Source organism: Engraulis encrasicolus, chromosome 7 (genome assembly GCF_034702125.1).
Source record: "Engraulis encrasicolus isolate BLACKSEA-1 chromosome 7, IST_EnEncr_1.0, whole genome shotgun sequence".
NCBI lineage: Eukaryota > Metazoa > Chordata > Actinopteri > Clupeiformes > Engraulidae > Engraulis > Engraulis encrasicolus.
The window spans coordinates 2,991,545-2,999,044 of record NC_085863.1 but is presented as its reverse complement, the minus strand read 5'-3'; the positions used below and the strand labels follow the sequence as shown (position 1 = coordinate 2,999,044).

The 7,500-nt window shown below is 44.8% G+C and overlaps 1 protein-coding gene across 1 annotated transcript in view; it reads right to left on the bottom strand.

Moving 5' to 3' along the window:
• Positions 1–7,411: 7,411 nt before the first annotated feature.
• The window catches only part of si:dkey-251i10.3 (uncharacterized protein LOC553498 homolog), a 21,584-nt gene continuing 21,495 nt past the window's right edge, over positions 7,412–7,500 (bottom strand). Inside the window, exon 20 of the mRNA XM_063204176.1 lies at positions 7,412–7,500. This exon is cut by the window's right edge and continues 719 nt beyond it. The gene's annotated coding sequence lies outside the window, so the exon portion shown is untranslated.

Genomic DNA, 7,500 nt, shown 5'->3' with positions numbered 1-7,500 from the left:
TGGATCTAAATGGCTCGTGTGGATAGGCCGTACCTACTTGTCTTTCACCTATGCAGCATATTCCGGGCCGCTGACAGCTGGACCCAGGACAAAGTCATTTGAAGCACACACACACACACACACACACACACACACACACACACACACACACACACACACACACACACACACACACACACACACACACACACACACACACACACACACACACACACACCAACCCTCACCCAATACATACAATGTAATGAGAACCAAATTCTGGGCCCCCTCTCTCCCTGGGCCCGGAACAACAGACCCCCCCATCTCCGTTGTCCTTCATTGTGTCTTTCCTTGTACCCTCTTCATGCAGATTCACTTTTTGCTGAAAAGACTCAACTACATCTTAACAACAGAGGCTCTGCGCAAGGGGGTTGTTATTTTATAATAATATTATTTTATATAGTGGGTTAACTAGTGGGTTAACTAGGGTTAAATGGGTGATGGCGTGATGTGTGTAATGGGAATGGATCATTCAAGCCAGACAACACATACTGGTAGCCAGTAGCTCACCACACAACTGACGTTGCTTCCCCAACACTTCTCATAATGATGGTCATAGTGAAACAAGATAGTGGTGTGTGTTTCCCTTTATTGACAGTAGGCCTTGACGACGCAAACTGAGTGCACACAACATTCTGATGTTCTTAACTGCTGACAAGTAGCCGGAATAATAATGAAATGAAACTAGAAATGCACTCAGAGAGCGCAGACCTCCGCAAAGCAAGCTGTTTGATAGAACATTTGACTATGTTACACCCTACATTTTTTCAGGTCTTTCTGCTTCTGGAGTTAGAAACTGGAATGTCAAAATTCTCCCTATCCCGCAATGGTGAAGAATCTTTTAAAAATACCGACATTTAATGACTTCTTCCTTTTGTCATTTCCAACAATTCCACACAGCTTCATCAAAATCCATTCAAAACTATTTGAGTTATCCTGCTGACAAACAGACAGACAGACAAACAAACCAACGCAACTGAAAACAATCTCCTTAGCGGAGGTAACAATTAAATGTCTAAATAACACATTTATTTTTTAAAAAATCGTATTAATCTTGTCTTGTTATTGCTTCCTGTTGTTTCCATGACCTCTTACTCTCCACGTCATTTAAAAGTGTATGCTCATGTCAGATAGTCTCACACCACAAAGAACTCTTGATTCAACTCACATCGGGCAGCTACTCACATGACATGGGGTTGCTGCAGGCCCTTAAAGGTACACTGTGTAGGATGTGGCCAGAGTGCTGCTCATTGAAACTGTGCAGGAAATGGTCAAAAAAGGTACTGCAACTATGCTGCTCATTGAAACTGGGCTGCCTATTGCCAAATTTGATCTTTCGATGAATATTTACCGTAGACTAATATTTACTAGTATGACCAAAGTACAGTAAATTTTTGCAGCTCCAAATGCCTACTTCTGGAAATTCAAAATGGCACTATTACACAGTGCACCTTTAAAGTGAATGTTCTGCAGCTCTGCAGGATTCTCTGCTGCTGTGGAGATAAGAGGAGATCAGAGGAGATAAGAGCTTATGGTAATAAGAGGAGAGATGAGGAACCATAAAACACTTATGCAGGAGTGTCGTACAGGGAGGTTAAGTGTGACTAAGACACCAGGGCCCCATGTATATAGGGGGCCCACACACAGTTTTATTTATGAAGCTATATGGCTGGTTTGGGTCCATTGGAGCTTATTGTACAAAGGATCCCCAATTTGCCGCTACGGCCCTACACGTATGGCTTATATCTGGAGAGATGTACCTGTGCTGTACTGTGTTTGTTTGTGTTTTAAGAGAGGGCCGTCAGTGACCTATGGATGTGTGCTGTACTGTGTTTGTTTGTGTTTTAAGAGGCGGCCGTGACCTATGGATGTGTGTGTGTTTTATGAGATGATAGTGACCTACGGTTGTGTGTAAACACTTCCTCAAAGCTGATTAGAAAACTGAAACAGTCTGAGCTAGCAAGCCATGAAACACACACACACGCACACACACACACACAAGCCCAGTAACCAGACAAGAACGTTATTGATTGTGTCTGCGGTAGGATTAAAGAGGAAGCATGGAAGACACAACCATCTTTTACATCCACATCTGGATGAACTCTGGGAGACTGCCCTCTCTATGCCATCCCAATTGACTGCATCGATTAGTATGAGTCTTTGCTGAAACACATGGATCCAGTCCTTCAAGCCATACTGTATGGCAGTGGTATTATTTTTCTACAAGGACCAAATTATGCAGAGCAAGTGAGGCCAAACCAACGCCCCAACCCACTGAGAAAAAATGTCTGGACAGACAACAGATTTTCACTTTTCCGTTTTCCCGTCTTGTCAATGTCTGTTATGAGACTGTTAGCATAAGACCTAAAGGTGTCGGTATGCTTGCTGCGAGCTGTAAATTACGCGCGTCACCGCGAGCAACCGACAGCACATGCTTGCTTCAAAAGCAGTTGACCAAGACGCAAAATGCACGCATGTGGCTGCCGTGCCCAACGCGCGCGAAATTGACATTAAATACGCACGTTAATGCGTTCATGAACGAATCGTGCACGCGCTCGCGTATCTTGCAGCAAGCATACCGGAACCTTAACTCTCTGAATGCTTTGGCAAGTTATGACCCACTGAGGTTTTAGTGATCGAACACCACACACATTCATGTTTTCATTTGTTCATGGCAGGCCAAATGTTTGCCATAGCCGGGCCGGACTTGGCCCGCGGGCCTTTGTTTGGAGACCAAGGCTGTATGAGATATTAATTTGAATCTCACTGCACCAGTTCTTCATTTTCTAATGTTATGTAACATATTTGTGTATTTGAAGTGACCTGGCTATCTGCTAAATGTTCAGATATTGGAATCATAATCTCTCAGGGTGCAATACAGCGACAATATCAGGAGGATTGACTGTAAAATGCAGAGCAAGACAAAGGCAAAACAGACAATATTCCGAAAAACAGAAAATATCCAGTGAGCCATGTTCTGTGGGCGAAAATACCTTGTTGATGCCAGAGGTCAGAGGAGAGTGGCCAGACTGGTTCGAGCTGACAGAGAGGCAAAGACAAAAGACAGTCAATCAGCCCCTGGTTACAACAGAGCTATGCAGAAGAACATCTCTGACTGGCTGCACAGCACGTCAACGCTTGGGGCCAGATGTCAACTAAGAACAGGAAACTAAGGCTACAATTTGCACAGGCTCACTAAAATGGGACAATAAAGGCCCTACCGTGGCGCATATGGTACCGTAGGGCAGACATTTGCTATGTGGCCGACCCAGGTTCGATTCCCGGCCTTGGGTCCTTTGCTAACCCTTCCCCAGCTCTCTCTCCCAACTCACTTCCTGTCACCATCTGCACATGCACTATCATGACTAAAGTAAAAAAAGACCAAAAAAAGATGTAAAATGGGACAATATAGAAAATCTGAAAATGTTGCCTGCATGGTCTAGCGAGCCGCAATTTCTGCTGCAACACTCGAATAGTAGGCCGGGCGGCCGGGCCCTATGGATACACTTTAGTGTCATCAACACGATTGGCCAAAAGTTGTAGAATTGTGAGGAGATATGATGTTGCGAAATGCATCTGGTGTGTTACGTATAGCTGTAAATCGTATTAACACTCCTCTCCTCAGTTGGCAGGCATGCCCTTAAAGGGACACTGTGTGAGATTTTTTTAGTTGTTTATTTCCAGAATCCATGCTGCCCATTCACTAATGTTACCTTATTCATGAATACTTACCAACACCATCAAATTCTAAGTATTAATTTTGACTGGAAAAATTGCACTTTTCATACACGAAAAGGGGATCTTCTCCATGGTCCACCAGTTTGAATTTCCAGAAATAGCCATTTCTAGCTGCAAAAATGACTGTACTTGGACCACACTAGAAAATATTTAGTTATTACTTAGTAAACTTTCATGAAAAGATCAAATTTGGCAATAGGCAACCCAGTTTCAATGAGCAGCATAGTTGCAGTACCTTTTTTGACCATTTCCTGCACAGTGTCCCTTTGATTCACAGCTTGTAATTAAGACACTGCCTATGTCATTCTGTTGCAATGGGGAGGGTGCACATCAACCTGTGGCCTAAGGACCCCTGGCGATCTTAATGTGCCCCTGCCTACCTGAGTATTGTTGCAGGCAGTTAAGACAGTTCTGAAGGCAAAAGGGGGTCCATTCTGGTACTAGCAAGCTCTACCTAATAAAGTGGCTGGTGAGTGTGTGTGCATGTGTGTGTGCGAGAAAGTTATATTTATTTTATGGTGGAGTGGATTAATGTACAAAGGAACATTGGAGCAGTTTGGCAGGGGGTAGAGTATTGTGTAAGGGAGTGTGTGTGTGTGTGTGTGTGTGTGTGTGTGTGTGTGCATTCTGGCAGGGGGTGGAGTTCAGTATAAGGGGACATTGAACTGTTGCTGTGTGCAGAACAGAACAGGACAGAACAACTCTGTTTGGTGGTTTTATTAAGCTGTGTGTGTGCGCGCGCGCGGGCGTGTACGGTTATAAAGCTGAGTGTGTGTGTGCGGTGTGGTTGTGGTTTTATAAAGGTGAGCGTTTGGTTTTATGAAGCTGTGTGTGTGTGTGTGTGTGTGTGTGTGTGGTTTTGGTTTTATGAAGGTTTTATATGACTGTGATTTGCTGACGTGTCTCCTCATGACTGAGTCTAGTCTGAACTGGAGAGATGACTGGTAAAGGAGGTCGCAGGTTCAAGCCCAAACTGGTGTGGAGGTCGCAGGTTCAAGCCCAAACTGGTGTGGAGGTCGCAGGTTCAAGCCCAAACTGGTAAAGTAGGTCGCAGGTTGAAGCCCAAACTGGTGTGTAGGTCGCAGGTTCAAGCCCAAACTGGTGTGTAGGTCGCAGGTTCAAGCCCAAACTGGTGTGTAGGTCGCAGGTTCAAGCCCAAACTGGTGCATATTTCGCAGGTTCAAGTCCAAACTGGTGTGGAGGTCGCAGGTTCAAGCCCAAACTGGTGTGGAGGTCGCAGGTTCAAGCCCAAACTGGTGTGGAGGTGGCAGGTTCAAGCCCAAACTGGTGTGGAGGTGGCAGGTTCAAGCCCAAACTGGTGTGGAGGTCGCAGGTTCAAGCCCAAACTGGTGCATATTTCGCAGGTTCAAGTCCAAACTGGTGTGGAGGTCGCAGGTTCAAGCCCAAACTGGTGTGGAGGTCGCAGGTTCAAGCCCAAACTGGTGTGGAGGTCGCAGGTTCAAGCCCAAACTGGTGTGGAGGTGGCAGGTTCAAGCCCAAACTGGTGTGGAGGTGGCAGGTTCAAGCCCAAACTGGTGTGGAGGTGGCAGGTTCAAGCCCAAACTGGTGTGGAGGTGGCAGGTTCAAGCCCAAACTGGTAAAGTAGGTCGCAGGTTGAAGCCCAAACTGGTGTGTAGGTCGCAGGTTCAAGCCCAAACTGGTGTGTAGGTCGCAGGTTCAAGCCCAAACTGGTGTGGAGGTCGCAGGTTCAAGCCCAAACTGGTGTGGAGGTCGCAGGTTCAAGTCCCGGATGGCAGACTGTGCAGCATGACTTCGATTACAAATACAGGAACTCAAATGCTCTTAGGGATGGATGGTTTTCGTCAGGGTACAGCAGAGCATGTTCATGTTTAGAAACAGAAATGTCCTGGGCTTGCATGCCCACCACGGGGACCCCGGTTAGAGTCCAGCTGGGGTCACTTCCAAATGCCACCCCATCTCTCTGTCCCACTCGCTTCCTGTCACCATCTCAAACTGTCCAATCAAAAAGGCATAAAAGCCCCTAAAAATATATTTGAAAAAAGAAAAGAAAAAAGAAACAGAATCTGCTGTGCCAACAGAAATTCGGCTGCACAGCGGGACAAGCCGTGCGAACCTGGTCATGTGACAAGTGCTTTCTCGCATTGTTGAGGAGCATAACTTAACTTGTCAAGGCGTCGCACACGCACCTCAATGCGGAATGTAGTGGCGTGAAATAAATCCGCCTGTGCATGATGCGAGTGTGAAAATAGACTCCAAATACGCAGCAATTAGAAATACATTTTTTTAATGGTTCCATTCCATGGCCGAAAATACACCAATAGGATTTATCAACTGCACTCGTTAACACACATTGATAGAAATATTTGCTCCCCAGACTTTTTTTTTTAAATGATTCCTAAACTACAAACACAGCTCACTCCTTTACAGTCTGCATACAATCTTGGGCAGTTTATACGTACAGAAACACACACACACACACACACACATATACATGTTGAGTATAAAGCAGTGTGTGTGTGTGTGTGTGTGTGTGTGTGTGTGTGTGTGTGTGTGTGTGTGGCGGTTGGCTAGCTGGAGAGGCTCGTCTCAGCACAGTCTGCCGTTCCAGGTCAATATGTCCAATATGTCCAAGGTAGAGGTGCTCCGATCACCATTTTTTGGCCCGATCACCGATACCGATCAACAAAAATCTTTATCTGCCGATTACCGATCATTGCCGATCACAAAAATGATTTCCTATTTTTTGAATAGCCTATTAATTACCCTTATTGAAAACCATTTCTGCCCATAAACCAATCAATCTTAATTTGCACATGTCTATTATTAGGCTATTATTATTAGTATTATTATTATTTTATTATTATTATTTTTTTTATTATTATTAGGCTATTATTATTATCTTTCAGACTAGTGTTGGTAATATAGTCTACAGTATTAATCAATGTATAAGTTATTGCATAGAATAACTAAACTATTTAAGATTGAATTGAAACTGAAACATTACATCAAATAGTCTTCCACATACGAGAAAAAAACAACCTGTCGCTTTAAATGAGCAGCCTCGTGAGGAGAGCCCCTCCCCTCTCTGTCACCGTCCACAGCTGCAGTGCTCCACTACCGTTCTAAATCTCTCTCTCAAGTTTTAACCACATCTGTCGCCGTTTGCTGTTTCAGCGACTATCAAACTAATCGACTGACTGCCAATTACAACTTTGAAAACAATAATTGACATGTTTGTGCTGATAACGCGAAGTTGTCGCGTGCTGACCGAGGCAACTACACAGGTTATAACATGGCTCACTGGCAAGTAGGCTACTCAATCGAAAATTACATTGTCAGGTAAACGGCGCATGGATCGGAAAATCAGATAATTGTTGATGCAGATATGGTTATGAATGGTGGAAATGAAGGGGGGAATGCCGAAAAGTTATAGACAAGCAAAGATGCCTTCTTTTGGTGCAGTTGCAGCTGTGCAGAGCCAGCGCCTACAGGCAGCTCCAGGTGTAAAGGCAAAATGGTTGCGTGAGGAATTTAATATCTCTCGATCGGTTTTTTGATCGGCATGTTTTTCCGATCACCGATCAGGCTATTTTTGGCCATTATCGGCCGGTCATGATCGGCAGCCGAGCAATCGGAGCACCTCTAGTCCAAGGTCATCATGTTCTCAAGGTCACGGGTGAAAATGTCCAGTATGTCCAAGGTCGTCATGTTCTCAAGGTCACGGGGCTCTTCCCATTATCC